General features: G+C 36.5%; 1 long non-coding RNA gene across 1 annotated transcript; it reads right to left on the bottom strand.

Annotated features, from left to right (window-relative positions):
- Positions 1–1,768: 1,768 nt before the first annotated feature.
- LOC138872077 (uncharacterized) lies at positions 1,769–6,487 on the bottom strand. The gene is made up of 2 exons (XR_011400497.1): positions 6,011–6,487; positions 1,769–2,029 (listed from the first exon to the last, which is right to left on the bottom strand). It is a non-coding gene; the product is annotated as an uncharacterized lncRNA (long non-coding RNA).
- Between the last annotated feature and the right edge of the window lie 11,593 nt (positions 6,488–18,080).

The raw sequence follows: 18,080 nt of genomic DNA, 5'->3' as shown, positions 1-18,080 counted from the left end.
CTGCAATTCCTTGCACTCTACGTCAATGACGACTCATCTTCCAACTTACTTCTGAGCTAGAAAAACTAAATTATTCACATATAGGAAAGTTAATGTATCCACAACTATCATACACCATCTTAATAATTTAACTCTACTCACACTATCAATCTTGGAGAAACCACATTTCGATAATTCCTAACGTCTATTCTTCTATCGCTTGCTCTTTCACTACTAGCTATTTTTTTTCCACTGTCACTATACTTCTGGTTTAACTTAAAATTCATGGGTTCTAAAACATATTCGATATTTCAAATTGTCATCCACTCACTGGAGTTAACCTGACTAAGTGAATCAAATCTTACCTTTACTAGCTCTGCTGAAATTGCTAATTCACTATATTTAGTCAAAACTTATTACTATTCTTTTACTAATCACCTGCTAGCATCATGTTTTCTTGCTCTGTTTTGAATAACTAAAGTGAATCATAAGGTTTATCCTAACTTCCCTCATTATCTGACCACATTCTTTTGTCGTACCCTATCATTCTTTTGAACTATGTACATGGATCACACTTAGGGAAATTTTATCTGTCTTAAATAAAATTGGAATATCTAACCCCAAAATTTCTATACACTTCAAATTCACTACAGACTATAAACCTCCGGCGTAACACATAGTCACATCATGTGAAGTGGAACTGTCATATATTTTATCTCACAATAATAGCCACTTCGTATACAAATTCGCTGACATGGTACTTTCTAGTTCTGATTTGAATAAATCTGAACAAGTTAAAATCATTCCTTAAAATTCAATGTCGCCTGCTCTTGGTTCTCATGTCGTACATCATATTATTCTTAGATATATTTCCCTTAGGCTATTTTCTGCCCAAAACAATAGTGATCAATTCTATGCCTGCTGCGGTTGAATTCTTAACCTGTTACATCGTGAGGTCTGACATGCGGATACACTGTCATACACATCTGATAATCACTTCATGCACTATCCGGTGAGTCTTGGGTCTTAATACCTAAAACATGAGAAGATTTTGCTATAATCACTGTTACTTATATTTTCTTTTAGCACCCGTAGGCATCACTGTATACTCCTAGGTCTCTAGAAATTTTGATACACTAAAAAATAGAGGTCTGGTAACTGAATAACAAACAACTAGCATACTGAATAACCATAAACCTGCTAACTGAAAGACCGTATAACTGGTAACTGAGGTAAACTGATAACCATAAGACATGATAATTGCTTTTGTACTTTCTGATAAGGTTATGCTCTAATTTGTAACACTATCCATTGCATCCCACCTTTTACATCCTCTAGAGTCTCGTATTTACCAACCTGTACTCCATAATTATACCTCAATGGGAAATTATCCTCTCTAGGACTTTAGGTTTCTCCTGCGTATCTTTTGGGCATTCAATACGTTTGGAATTCGATTGGAAGAAAAGGTTACCTTTTGCTATAAGCTTCATGGCACGATCTAGAGTAGAAAGAAATCAGACAATTCTAGATGTCTTGGTAGTTAACCATTTATATGAGTGGCCGACACACACATATAAAGGAAACTCCACTAGACACGGCTTCATAGACTCCCTAGGACACTTGAACCTAGTGCTCTGAGACCAAGCTTTGTCACACCCCGAACCTAGGCCTGGACATAACACGACACTCGGTGCCTGACTACATGTGACCGAGCGAACCAACTGGCTGGATGAATCCACATGTGGTATCATAACATAATGAATGCGGAAGATAAACTAACACATGCTGATATACTGAAAGTCTGGATGATATAAATCAAAGTGCGGAAATACTAATACAATTCTGAAACATATTTGTAGCCAACATAGCTTAATATAAAAAGTCTGAGACTCTGTGTAATTGTTACTCTAGTCTATGAAGCCTCTATTGAAGTACTGAAAACATTGACTATCTATAAATACTGAAAGGTTGTAAAATAATGATAATGCCCCGAAAGAACTGGGATCACCAAATAGATGGTACGAGAATCCTAGCGCTCTGCTTCGTCGACCTGTAAATCGTTACCAGCATCGTGAGATGCAGGCCCAGAGCAAAAAGGGACGTCAGTACATTTGAATTGTACTGGTATGTAAAACAACTGAAAGAAAGAATTATAACTGCTGAAACTGAAACTACGATGATAACTGAGAATTTATAATTGATAACTGAAATGATAACTATTCAAACTGAAACTGAAATGATAAAGATAACTGATAACTGATAACTGATAACTGGTAATTGAACTGATAACTGATAACTGATAAATGATAACTGAACTGATAACTGAATGGTAACTAATAATTGAACTAAAAGGAAGTAAGGATATGAATACTCCCTCTTCAGAATGATGAACAACCAGTTTATCTGAATATTAAACTACGGCCTCAGGCCCAATATATATATATATATATATATATATATATATATATATATATATATATATATATATATATATGTGCATAAGATGCGGCCTCAGGCCCAAGTATACATATACATAACTGCGACCTCAGGTCCAAAATACATAAAGCATAAACGGCGGCCTCAGGCCCAAAGATGCATAAAGCATAAACTGCAGCCTCAGACCCAAATATAAGTGTTCAACATTCAGGGATTTAAAATCAGGAACTGAGAATCATACTGCAATATATGATAGTGAAATACTGAATCACATTGAGTTACATAATACTGGAATACTGGATCACACTAGTTACATAATACTGAAATACTGAATAGGACTAGACTGAGACATGTATTCTTGAACTGGTAATGAACACTAAACTTCAATTGTTTATGGCATACTGAGTAATCTATACTAAGACTCGAGGGAATCAAACCCAAGTCTATATTGGATACACACTAAGCTCACAACGTTCAGAATGAAAGTCATGAACGAGTTATGAAGCTAGAGAATAGAAGCTCTACAACTATTCAAGGAACTAGGCTTAACTATATTTTTGAGGCAATTGATACGTCGTAAAATAAACGTAGTGTAGGGAGAATCATTAATATTCCCAAACATAGAGAATTAGCCTTACATACCTTAACTTCCTTCTCTTGAGCATAATACAACATTAGCCAACCCTTTCAAATTTAATCTATATCAATACAATTCAAAGGAATTCCAAATTAGCAACAATACCCATGTTTTGGTCACTTAGGCATTTTATCAAATACTTGGTGAGTATAAAGCTTCATAATCCCTATTAATGGTGTTCCTAATCCCAATAACACATTCTCTTGCTCTTGGATAAATTCTAAAGTCTCAAATGGTTATAATCAATATTATTCTTTATCACTCATAAGGTAAACAACACCCTTAACTAACAAAGTTCCATTAAATAAACATCTTTCAATCTCTATAATAGTTGTTTAATCAAATTGGGAACTTATGGTTTCCAATCACCATACCAAAAGTTCCAATAATTATTCATACCCATATTCCCTTAATAAATCCATACATGAAAGTATAAGGGTGTAGGATTACCTTTTTGGAAGAAATCTTGCAAAACCCTCCCTTGAGTTCCGGAAGAAATCCATGAAGATCTAAGTATTTTATGTGTAGATTTCATCAATACTAGTGTATAAATGATTGAATTCACCCCAAGATAATGGGGATTACTTACCTTGAAGATGGGAGGGGTTGGAGGTCTTGAGAGGGTAGAGGAAAACCCTAAAATTCGTCCAAATGAAGTGGGGCAAATAACCCCCGAAGGTTTTATATCAAAATAGGGTCGGGTTGACAAAAAAACAAAAATTTGCACAGCCGCGGTGCATGGGGCGGCGTGGTAATGAAACATGTGTTTAGAACCGATATTTGGAGGTGCTCTGTTAATTTACACAGTCGCAGCGCATGGGGCGGCGCGGTAGTGTAAAATTCTGCGCTGCTTTTGGTAATTTGGTAATCTAGACTCAAAGATCTTTCAGTTTATAGGTTGTGCATCACATAAAACCTTATATAAATGTAGTTATTCTCGTCCAAAGTATAGTCTTATGTGTGCTTATTTAGAATTTTAGTCTATCATGTAATTTTCCAACTTGGCTTAGACATAGGTCTTTCCTTAGACTCCAAATCACTTATGATATGCCTCGTATACTTATTATCATAACCAATTGATAACCACCACATTAATACTCATTTAATTCATCCACAATTGATCAAATTTACAGGATGTTACAAGCGTGCACATCCCCGAAGATGAGAAGAGAAGGATTTTGCAACAGTTTATATAAAATTCAAATAACATCAAAGCGGTAAAAATGACATTTAGCACATTAGACCCAAACATGCAATAAAATCAGATAATAAATAAAAGCCAAGTATAACAGTTATTCTAAGCTCAAAATCTTGAACCCTGAACCAAAGTTCTGGGTTATGGTCCCCAGCGGAGTCGCCAGAGCTGTCACACCTCCTTTTTACATCCCAAGGGCTATGTAAGGGAGTTTTTCCAATTAAAGTGACATTATTCGAAATGGAATTATTTATTTAAATTATCAGAGTCACCACTTGGGATAATTTATTTGCTGTCTCAAGTCACCGGTTTATTTTAAGATCCCAAGTCGAGGAAATTTGGACTTTATTTAAAAGTCTGCGAACCAGAAATTCTAGATAAGGAATTTTGTTAACCCGGGAGAAGGTGTTAGGCATTCTCGGGTTCTGTGGTTCTAGCACGGTCGCTTAAACTATTAAAAATGGCTTATTACCTGATTTACTACACATTTTAAGCCTATTGTGCATTTAAACTTATTAACCACTCTTAATTATTTAAAACCACTTTTTTAGGATTTATGTAATTATTTTTGGAACAAGTTACGATTGTCGTATACTTGCCGTTTTGGAACACCCCACAAACCACGCTACATGAAATGCACCCGCGATTCACGACAGGTGTATTTTATATTATTGTTCGAAGTTGTTATAATCGGGTTACATGAATGCACACCCGAATTTGGGAATTAGGTATCATGACTATGCCACGGGAACCGTACCCATAGTCACAATGATTTATTATAAAACGCACCTAAAGCAAGCTACGGATGTTCAAGGTTGTTTTCTATACCAAGTTAATATTAATGTGAGGGCCATAGCTTATGGATTTTTATTTGTGTATGGCACACCTCTATTTTTACAAGGATTGAATTAATTTCATGAGGGCCATGGGTTATTAAAGGGAAAATGGCACACCTCAAATATTTTACAAGAATTAACTAATTATATGAGGGCCATAGCTTAAGGGTTTTGTTTGGCATGGCACGCCTCAAATTATTTCAAAGGGGTTTATTATTCGAAGTTGTTATAATCGGGTTACATGAAATGCACCCCGAATTTGGGAATTAGGTATCATGACTATGTCACGGACACCGTACCTATACTCACGATGATTTATAATTACACTATGCCTAGAGCAAGATCATTGTGGGAGGTTGTCAATTCCTATGACCACCTTCAATTTTAGGCCCATTTGAATACAGCTCATTGCAACTACTATGGAAATGGGTGAATCGGCAAAAAGAAACGTGAGCCAAGATTGAATTAAATCAAATCGTAAGCTCTCTGCCTAGCTTAGTGTTTTACTTTTGTTACACATGTCCAGAGAATTATTTACATAGCAAATACAAAAACTTGAAGAAGAAATAGGGTATCATGATAAGATAGACTTTCGATACATGAGCAATATATTTAAAAAGTGATGAGCAAATAAATTTCAAAATCCACAACTACAAGATCTCTAAAAAGAAAAGACTACTCCGAGTTAATATAACCTAAACATGTAAATCTTTATCCGATATTAATCATCATAATACATGTTCATACTAAGCCTTCAAAGAGTCAACTATAATTAAAGAGGAAAACAAAAATTAATCACACAAAACTACAAAAGAAAGGCCAACTGAAAACCAATCCTACAAAAGAATAACGAAAAGAAAAGTTCTATTCATAGAAATACCTGAATGATATCTTAATGAAGACAATTAAAAGAAAAGGTAAACTTACATCAATGTTGCTGCTAGTCTTCAACTCACTTAAAATAACGGATTACATTGGATAAAATGAACCAAAAAATCGAGACGGACTCGACCAAAGCTAGTAGAAATTCAGCATCAACAGTAGCGCCGACAGAATTGAGAACCAAGTCGGTTCTTCTTACTTTTTTATAATTCCTTTTGAAAACTGAAAATTTCAGATTTCTTCAACTCAATCATCCATGGTTCTCTCTGAAAGCGATTTTTTCTTTTGGTTGATTTTGCGTGTGTGTATGATTGATGTGTGTATGTGTTTTGAGAAATGGAGAAGCCAGTAGAAGAAGGGAGCTGGGGGTTCGGCTTTTTCCTTATGTTGTTCTTAGGTTCCATGCGCCGTTTTCTCTGTCTATTTTTTAGAGAGGCAGAGTTCTTCATCTGATGTTTTCTCTATATTCTAGGTCTAAGGGTAAGGTCCTATGGAATAGGGATTAGGTGTTTTATTGAAGAGGAAATTGGGCTGGGGTGGATGGAAGGAAGATTGGGCAAGAGATGGGCCCAAAATCTAGCCCAATTTCGAATTTAAACCCCCCCCCCCCCCCCCGACAGAATTGAGAACCAAGTCGGTTCTTCTTCCTTTTTTATAATTCCTTTTGAAAACTGAAAATTTCAAATTTCTTCAACTCAATCATCCATGGCTCTCTCTGAAAGCGATTTTTTCTTTTGGTTGTTTTTGCGTGTGCGTATGATTGATGTGTGTGTGTGTTTTGAAAAATGGAGAAGCTAATAGAAGAAGGGAGCTGGGGGTTCGGCATTTTCCTTATGTTGTTCTTAGGTTCCATGCGCCGTTTTCTCTGTCTATTTTTAGAGAGGCAGAGTTCTTCATCTGATGTTTTCTCTATATCCTAGGTCTAAGGGTAAGGTCTTATGGAATTAGGGATTAGGTGTTTTATTGAAGAGGGAATTGGGCGGGGGTGGATGGAAGGAAGATTGGGCCCAAAAACTAGCCCAATTTCGAATTTTAATCCCCCCCCTAAATGCCATTCTTTCTTTCTTTATTAGGCTTTGCACAATTAACCACTTCATATTTCCAATTTTAATTTGAATCCCATTTTTGTGTGGCCAAATTAATTTATCGATTTTGCATAATTAATTAACTAACCTAAGAATGCATTTTTTATTTTACTTATTTAAAAGATGCATTTAGCAATGTAATTGAATCCTAAATGCAAATTAAACCTAAAATGGCATGAAATTAAAATGTGATAATTTTTATTATTTTTCTATGATTTTAAAATATTAAAGATGCATGAAATGCAACTAAATAAAGAAAAATTCCTAAAAATCAATTAAAATTATTTTTGATTCTTTTGGGAGTTATTTTCATGTAGGGCAAAAATTAGGTGCTCACATAAGCGAGTTTAATTAACGACCTCTAAGCGTGTTGCTACCCGTCCCTTCCTTATGGTCTTGGAGGAATTTAGGACCTCTAAATCTGGACAGTTCTAGACAACCTAAGGTTTTTAAAAGGTAAAAATCTAGGCGACAAGCAAAGAACATATAGGACGATCAGATCGGGAAAAAAAGCAGTTAAGGCTCATGTTTACCTCCACATGTACATAAGCAAATAAGCAGCACGCCTCAAACACAGATTTTGAAGAAATTCAGAAATCCTAAGAGCATGATATCTAGATGAATGTTATAGATTCAAGATATGCATAAGGAAAGTAGCAGAATCCTAACCAGTTTGCCTACTGGTTTTATAGCTTGTTAAGCCTGGATAATTTCACACATAAACAGAACCGGTTTCACAGTTTTAACACCCTAAGGCTTGCCTAAGTACGTATATTGCAGTCACGATTCTGGGAAACAGTTTGAAGGTATTTTACCCTATAGGCGTGCTTTCTAGTGACATTTAACAAGACACTGTATGAGGTTCCAGTTTTAGAACTTAAAACGCATGGTAATACCCTATGGACATGAATTCTATCTCTAATAGGTGAAACTGCTATTAGTTCTCATTAGACACGCATACATGACTGATCCAGTGTGACAACCAATTAAACCTTCATGCATGATTTCTAAAGAGACAGACTTGAATATATGTTGTAACGAAAAAAAACTGAATCTTAATTATTTTAGTCCCTATAGGCATGATATCTAATCATGTAAAGCAAAGTAGGCAGAACTTATTTCAACCAAAGCAAACCCTATAGGCATGTTATCTAACAAATACATTTGAACCAAAATGAACCCTATAGGCATGTTATCTACCCAGCTTTACCCACAGCACCATATAACTACCCTCTATTTTCACTAGTCACCCCAATATCTGTTTACAATCAATTATTATAGACCAATGATCAAATGAATTACCTAAGTAAAATATAAAATTAAGGTAGAGGGAGCCTGAAGTATGGCCAAAGCAAATCCTGGTGTATCAGGTCTTCAATAGTCTCAAATGCCCAAGATTCATTGTCACATTTGTGTCCAAGTGTGTCAGAATTCCCTAAGGACCTCAAGGATCCCCGGCAGTGCTCACACCCAGACTTTCTCAAATAGAGACTAATTATGTGCAGTGTGGAAGAGTCAGCCCTGATATGCCAGAGTTCAGAGAGATCTCAGGGACCTCTAAGCAATACGCATACCAGAGGGGCAGGACTTAATAACCTAAGAATAAGTGAGAGTGCTTGACATGATTTGAAAGAGTTTTGGTAAACACTATAGAGATGATTCCTAGAGGTGAATAGATTTTCTGAAAACCAGTACTAATTTGGAGGTAAAACAACTTGAGAAAAGTATGAAAAAACACTTTTAAGTCAAACAAAAATCACAGAACAACCATATTTAGAAACACTTGACAAGCAGGTTCCACACAAGGAGAGCGGGGTTGGGGACATATAGAATACACCTTAGTGTATAGTGGAGCACATAAATAACAGGGTGCATAGAATTCTCAAGAGGTTCTGCAGAACTAATAGGTCAGCTATAAGGTAGGTCATTGAGACATGGAGCAAGGATCACAATAAAGCCACATTGAAAACATATGAACACTGGACAGAATCAACAACACAACTAGAGATACCTGAGGGACTAGATGACTTAGCACGAGTAAAATAGAATGGGCAAGAACTTAAATGGACAGTAAATATACAGTAATCAAATAAGGCAAGAACAACTAATTAAGGTCATAAACATGGAAATAATCAAGAATCATGCACACGAATTTTTTAACAGAGCAAATCACTCAACAATTCTGGAAAGAACATATCAATTCCATAAACAAAATAGGTTGAGTAAACTTTTAGGAACACAGAGAAATTAGATGGAAAATAATTCAAAAAACCTAATTTAAAAACACTTAAAGAAGGAAAATAGCCATGGAAAACTTGAAAGTACGTCAACACACAGAGATTCGAATAACAGAAACCATAGAAATTGAAACCTGAAGTAGCATAATGTTTAAAAATCGGTTAGTAGTAGAGAAGTAAAAAACCTAAAAGAATAGTCATGGAAGTTTGAAAATACTTCAGATACCCAGAAGTTCGACCAACAAACAATAAGAAAAACAAACCCTAATATAAAAAAATATTAAAAAATCGATTAATCAGTAAAGAAATAAAGGAGCCTTAAGGAAAAAGCAATGACGAACTCAAATCGCTCCAGATCTACAAGGATCTAGACGGATTCAAGTCCAAATACTAAGTTTTGAAGAAAAGAGAAAGGGTAAAGAGAATATGGCCTTTGAATCAAAGATTTGAGCTATGAAACTTTGATATAAATCACTCACAGACCATAGACAGACTCTTGAAGAGTTTTAAACAAGATCTGGACCAGATCTCTTCGAGGTCCTTCCACAAATCCATACAATCAAGCAACCAGGGGAAATAGGAGACAAGTAGAGGCCTCGTACAGCCATGGGAAGCCATAGATCGAGTAGGAATCAAAGGGATTAGGGCTGGTTTTGGGTGGCGGTGGATAGGGTTTAGTCTGGTCTCAGAGAGAATTAGAGAGGGGAGGGTTTCAGGGGCGGCGGGTGTAGGCAAATGACTAGGGTTTGGGGGTCATTGGGACTAAAAAGGGAAAGGGGGAACTATGGCCATTGATCTCTATGATCAACGACCAGGATTAAAAGAATTTGGGGTCGGGTTAAATGTTATGGGTTTGGGATAGGTAGATTTGGGTTGGTGTGGGATTGAATTTGGGCATTTAATTAGGCTAGGTCCAAAATAGAAAAGGCTATTTGTTAAATACCTCTTTAATTGATAAAAATAATTTCTAAAAATAGTTAATAAATTATAAAAAATGATTTTCATGCCTATAAATGTTTTTAAATAATTACTTAATACTTTTAAAATATAAAAGGCTATTTTTCGGTAAAATAATATAATAATGCATGCATAGGCTATAATTGCAAAGTAATTGCAATTGCATCCTAAAAATACAAATGTGGTTATTTGTGCAATAATTGAAACTTAGTACAAGTGCAAATGATAAAATTAAGCCACAAAATTATTATAAAACTATTTGTGATGCAATCAGTGATTGTTTTATAAATAAAATGCCGGGATAAATTAATAAAAAATATTTTAAAAATGCATAAATTGTATGAAAAATACTAATTGATGCCAAGGCACAGTTTTGAAAATATTATGGGAAAAATTGGGTATCAACAATTATAACCCCTCGTAACACAGAAAAGTGGCTCATAGATCACTCTAGAACATGAATAAGCTCAACAACAATCGAATGGCATATCCTTCAACAATAGCAGTTCGGAGTCAACAAATTCGACCCGGTGCAGAACACACCTCCATGTTGGGCTTACCAATGAACCCCAAATCTGCTCTGGTCCCCCACGATAGATAAATAACCCTCCGAAAGTCTACAATGACTGAATCACAACACATACTAACCTCTGACTAACCTTGGCTACTTTTTACGGTCCATAACCTCGAAACAATCTACTCACGAGAACTCCCAGTCTCCAAATCCATAAAACATACGAATCACCATCTCTGATCTCAATTCCACCACCTGAATGCCCATACTTCTCCAATTACACAGTCACCCCACGAGGAATACTTCTAAAATTCTTCTGTACCACAAAGCAAAATTTGAACTCCAACAGTCGATCAAACAAGAGAGTGCTGCAATACTAATGAAGTATCCATAACTCCCACACATCACCCTTTCTGAAATGTATACTCTCATCAAGTCATACCAGTTAGTGATATCATTTACCTAGTCATCTGAAACTATCCATGCTGCCTAAACATTTATGACCTTCGTTTCAGAACTGAACCATGACCTTACACATGCAAATCTCAATCCTAATATAATATATCGCATATACCATGTCATCCCATGATAAATATAAGAACTTCATAATCCACTCCGAGTCACAAGCAACTACGTACTCAACTAGCCAAGAATTTTACATTTGATCCCATCTAGGAGAAAATCACTATACATCACATACTCCCCATGCCAATAGAAGATACACCTCTCTAACCGTGGTAGAAACCATCAAGAACTCTTCAAATCCCATTTGTTCAAAACCCAACCGTCAGGACTGAATCCTTCTAACCCAACAAAGCTACGCAGGTCACCAAAACTCAAGAGCATTGCCAAGAAACACCTGTAGAAACTCATTACCTCATAAACACCCAAAGAACTAATCATACTCATTACCATGTTTATCCCACCTACTGCCAAGCTATCCTATCTATCCGAGTTCCTTCTAAATTGCATTCACATTGATACTTCTCCTTGCCATAATACCTCAATCCTTAACCCAGACTCACCGCACGAGACCCTAACTTAAAATACACTGCCCTAAGGCTCATAAGCCGTTGAATGCTCTCTTAAGAACCCCAAAAGTACCACAACCGAGATACCCAATCCGAAGAGACCTTCTGTGAATTTCAAGTTGTTCATCTTACTTTCCTAATACTGAAATGTAGAATCCACAACGATGTAGAAATACTGCGAGCCTCGACACCATCCAATGTAACTCTCAGCTTCTAGCCACATAAAAACCCGCAAAAATTCTCAATTGCCTTATATAAATCTTGAATTCATTAGAACCGTTCTCGAGAGTTATCCATTTTGCTCAAATCTCAACTAGACTAATCAAACGGGCCGATCGACCTATGCCCCATTAGCACTCCAACACCCAAAGATGTAACCCCACCTTAATACAACTAGATAAATTTCTGCTCCACGCACATTATATCCTTCACTAATAACAACTCAAATCATTCTATGATTCTCATATACTCATAAAACCTAATAGAACTCGTATCCAGAAATTCCCTTTACTCGAGTCATCCTTGATCTCAACCTCTGCAAGTCATAACTGATTCACCAGTATACCTCAAACTGAAACTAATACGACACTTAGCCGTGCAATCAACTTATCAATAGCAGACTCCCCCACTTGGCTCAAAGTCATAGATCAAAACACATAAAAACTCATAATGCCCTTACTCTATCACCTGCCATAATACCATAGTGAGGTTTAACTAAATCCTTCATAAGCTCATGCAACACAAACCATCTAGTATTTCAAATCATCTGCAAATCTCGCATTCCCCCTCGTAACAGTCAATCCCACTCTCATAAGCGGTCCAAGCTCAAATTGCAACACGTATATTTCTCTGGTAAACGAGGACTCCCAATAAACAACATAGGGATCACACAAACCTCAGAACACCCCGCAAGAGATAACACACCTACTCCGCCTCAAACTAACATCTCTTTATACCCTTCCACCATTATAAACATCACGCAATCACTAAATCTTCTTGGGTTTGAACTAATAACACAACATGAAAATATACCTCACTCCATTACTATACTACATTAGAGGTCCTTCAACACACCCATAGCTCGAGGCCATACACCAACTCAAGATAGAAGTCAAACACCCAATAGTCCTTGCTACATCTTCAGCAAACTTTTCTTGTCACATTCAAACAATATGAACATAACTCGCAATCCAATCATACTCACCCCATAGTCATCCAGTCACAAATCCCACCAATAAGGACACAAATGGGCATATAAGTCCCAAATGCACATGCTCACACAATCGGAATCTCAGTGCTCAAGCTACAGTCAAAACTTGGCCTCAAACCCTCCAGACTGGCCCAACATCAACATATAGAAATCACATCTCGCACCTCATCTAAGGAATCACAAGCCGCCAATGCACAACTGATACCGAGCGCTCATGTGCGCGCACGAATGCGTGGAAGGAATTCAATGAGTTATACTTCAAGCTGAATCAATACCGCATGATAATGATTCAAGAATGTGGAATTTTCTTAAAGGTTATGCAGCCTCTCAAAGATAAGTACAGACATCTCCGTACTGATCCGCAAGACTCTACTAAACCCGCTCATGACTCGTGAGACCTATGTAACGTAGGCTCTGATACCAACTTGTCACGATCCAAAACAAACTCTGTCATGATGGCGCCTATCGTGGTACTAGGCAAGCCGACATATTACCAAAACAAAACAAGATTTTCAAATTCTAGATAATTTCCAAAGTTATTCAATATAGAAACTTCATAAGGAGTGTAAATAAAAAACAAAAGTGCGGAAAAGAAAGCCTGACATTGGGGTTCACTAGTCATGAGCATCTACTATAACTGTTTGACAATATCAAGACTAACATAGCCTGGAAATAACTAAATACAACTAAGGGAAGACAAAGAGAGAGTAAAGCAGAGCTGCGATTGTCAAACAGCTACCTTGCTAACTCTGATGGATCTACCACCGAATAATCAACATCCATTACCGGGTCTAGAAATACTTTGGTTTGCACACAAGGTGCAGGGAGTAACGTGAGTACACCAACTCAGTAAGTAACCAAAGTAAATAAAGACTGAGTCGTAGTGACGAGCAATAAAACATATACAATTCATATCATGAAATCTCAGTAGAATACAACAGGCTTTTAAAATCAAGGTTTGAATCAACTCAGCTCGTTTAAATCTAGTTTCAGTAAAACCGTTTAAAACATCTTTCAATAGTTTTCAAACAAAGTGATGAAACGATGGGTAAAAAAATGATGAAAACATAAACAGCCCCTTGGGCAAAACATCACTCGTGAACAGCCTCTCAGGCAAACATGAATCATAAACAGCCCTCGGGCAATCTCATAACAACTCATATACAGCCTCTTGGGTATACCTCGCAATCACTTGTAAACAGCCTCTCGAGCACAACATGAATCAAGAACATCACCTAAAAGCAAAACATCATATCAATCACTGAGGGTACCCGCGCTCACTGGGATGTGTAGACTCCGGAGGGGATCCTACAGCCCAAGTGCTATAACATGCCACCTCGTGGCATAAATCAATCAAGCCCTCGACCTCACTCAATCATGAATCAGTAAACATGCTGCGACGTATAGCCCGATCTCATAAATATCCTCACAAATCAGGCCTTCGGCCTCACTCAGTCATAAATCAGTAAGATATGTTGTGGCGTGCAGCCCGATCCCATAAATATCCTCACAAATCAAGCCCTCAGCTTCACTCAGTCATAAACCTCTCAAGCCACTCGGGCTCTCGGTAAAAATAGGGTACTCAACCCAAAACAATTTTATATGCATCAAAACAGAGTAATAAAGACTGAGTTATGAAAACAATAAGTATAACATGACTGAGTATAGATTTCTAATCGAAAACAGTGAGATGATAGTAAGAAAAAGGCCCCTAAGGGTCCAAACAGCTCTGGCACAAGGTGCAAGTATGGCATTCAGCCCAATTTATAGAAATTCTATCTAAAACACATAAGTATCATATAGTTTCATTCAAATACGTAACTTATAGTTGCCATGGGATGGACCAAGTCACAACCCCCAATGGTGCACGCCCGTCACCTTTCATGCGCGTCACCTCAAAATAGTAAACGATACGAAATTCGGGGTTTCATACCCTCAAGACTAGATTTACAATCGTTACTTACCTCAAACAAGCCTATTCCAATACCGAGCAAGCCAAGCGATGTTCCAAAAATACCATATCGCGTGTTCCGACCTCCGAACGACTCGAAACTAACCAAAAACAACTCAAATTCATCAAACAATGCTAAAGCAACCAATCCCAATCGGAAAAGGTCGAATCTTTAATCAAAAGCCCAAAATCGGCCAAAAAGCCCAACCCGAGCCCGCTTCTCAAAACCCAACAAAACTCATAAAATCCGATAACCCATTCAATTATGAGTCCAACCATACTAGTTTCATCTAATTTCGACTCCGAATCGATGTTCAAAACTTAAGAATTCACTTTATGAAACTTTAGGCAAAACCCCTCAAATTTCACTTTGAAATCATCAATCAAATGCTAAAAACGAAGATGGATTCATGAAATATAACCAAAACCGAATAGAGAACACTTATCCCAATTCATACGATGAAAATCACCTCCAAAATCGTCCAAATCCGAGCTCCCCAACCCAAAATATGACCAAATGAACAAACCCTAGTTTTATATTTTTTTTGCCAGCTATTCTACCTCGATTCTCATTCCAAATGATCCCGAAACTTGCTTTTGATGCCTCCAATAAATTTCTTATGAAATTTTAGTCAAGTTAGGCTCTTGATCACTCCATTTGACCTTATATTGAAGGAGATATGTTGGTTTCAATATTTGAAAATAGTGCAGATTTTTAAATACGAATTCAGTGGCAATTTCGTAATTAATCTGAAAGATCTGGCAACCCAATTCTTAGTAAAATGACCATAAAATCCTCATACGATGTCCAAAGTCGACGATTCTTTTTGCTATAGCTCCATAATTATGATACGCGTCTAATGCTTTAATAAAAACAAAAATTGAAACTCATTTGCTTAATGTAGTACCATTTATGCTTGAAAAACAGTGTCGAAACATTAAAAAAAACGAGCGCAACACAACCCAAACCTATCCGAAACTCACCTGAGCCCGTCGAGACACTGTTCAAACATACCAACAAGTCCCATATTACAACACGGACCTACTCGAGGCCTCAAAACGCACATAACAACATCGAAACGACGAATCATACCTCAATTCGAAATCAATGAACTTGAAACTTCAAACTTCCACAACTGATGCTGAAACATATCAAATCACATCCGATTGACCTCAAATTTTGCACACAAGTCACATTTGACATTACCGACATGATCCAACTTCCGGAATCAGAATCCGACCCCGATATCAAAAAGTCCACTCCCAGTCAAACTTTCCAAAATTCCAACTTTCGTTATTTCAAGCCAAATTCTACTACGGACCTCCAAATGACAATCCGGACACGATCCTAAGTCCAAAATCACCCAACGGAGCTAACGAAATAATCAGAAATCCAATTCGAGGTCAAATTCTAGAAAGTCAAAACTTGGTCAAACCTTTCAAATTTAAAGCTTCTAGCTGAGAATCATTATTCCAAATCAATTCCAAATAACCTGAAAACCAAAATCGATGATTCACATAAGTCATAATACTTCATACAGAGCTACTCATGCCCTCAAACAACCAAGCGAAGTACAAATGTTCAAAACGACCGGTTGGGTTGTTACAAATAATTTGACTAATTATCTGATTAATACATATTTAAACCTACTGTGTATTTTTACCTTTCTAACCGCTTTTAATAGAGTTTTGATTTCTTTTAGGATTTATGGAATTTATTTGAATAAGTTATTATGGCGGGCGCTCGTCTAGTTTTGTACATATTGCGAATCGCGTCACATGAAATGCACGCGCGGTTTACAACATGTTTATTTTTATCATTATTCGAAGTTATGGTCCAGTCACATAAAATGCACACCCGAATTGGAATTTATGTATCGTGACCATGTCATGAGAATTGTACCCATGGCCACGATGATTTATTAATCGTGCCTTAAGCAAGCTACTGTGTTCAAGAATATTTCATATTCCTTAGTCTTGTAAACTCATTGGTTATGAAGAAGAAGTATGGATAAAGTATATAATGTTTGAGAAAGATCCAAAGCAAATTGATAAGAACATTATTGAGATAAAGTGTCGATTAATAAGTTTACACTTGAGGATTGCGAATCTGGAAAGACACTATCTTAATTTAGTTTATTCAAATGCTTTATGAAATCTTTACTAGCTTACATGATTGATTTGAATTTATTCTCAATATTTGGATTCATTTGTAGTGAAACAAGGCAGGCTACTAATGTGATATTTTTAGCAATATTTATATTTCCCATAAACTTCACAGTAGAAACTGCTAAAAAAAACTTAATCTAATCTGGCCACATTACACGCTGATTCTTCTGGAAAAGAAGCAGACAATGGCTTCTGTCTAAAGCCCAATCTTTTGGTCCTCCATTTTACTGAGCAGTACTATTTTACATTCTATTCTCCTCCATGTCATCTTAAACACAAATCATTAATTCAAAGAATAGCATGTTACCTGAAAATGATTAACTAATCAACAAGCATTCAGGCTTCAACAATTCGAGTTTTAATTCAAATACACAGTAATACCACGGATTAACAGAAGAAGAATTCCGGGTAACTTCGAAACCTAAAACATGTTGAATCTATAAATCCAAATATAAACAAACATAATAACTCAGTTTTATTTAACTCTAACATAGAATTACAGTTTCAAACAGGTACATACCTAAAAAGCAGAAGAACATCAGAAGAAATGGACCAAAACAAAAGTTTGAGTTCAGCCACTAAACAACCGATTCAACAACAGAAATCAACACAAAGCTTCAACTTCGATTTCAAAAGCTTCTTTCAGTCGAACAGTTTTTAGAAGTTGCAAAAATTAAAAGAAAACTACAAGCTCAGCTTAGATAACTTGCAGAGATCGCTTTGTAGTTTAACCCTTTTGTTTCTACCATTTTTTCTTTAAATTTTGTTGTTTTCGAACTGAGGTCCAGAGCTTCAATTTCGGACCTGTTTTTTTTTTTTCGTGTGTATTTTGAGGATAACAGGTGAGGATTTATGTGTGTAAATGATAGTGAGGTTAGAATGGGCTTGAGTGATAGGGGAAGAAGAAGAAGAAAATGGCTGCTATATTTTTTTAGTATAGGGGAAAGGATGCGGCGGCTAA

This window comes from Nicotiana sylvestris, chromosome 6 (genome assembly GCF_000393655.2).
Source record: "Nicotiana sylvestris chromosome 6, ASM39365v2, whole genome shotgun sequence".
NCBI classification, from domain to species: domain Eukaryota; kingdom Viridiplantae; phylum Streptophyta; class Magnoliopsida; order Solanales; family Solanaceae; genus Nicotiana; species Nicotiana sylvestris.
The sequence above is the reverse complement of the archived record's forward strand: the minus strand, read 5'-3'. Positions and strand labels throughout refer to the sequence as shown.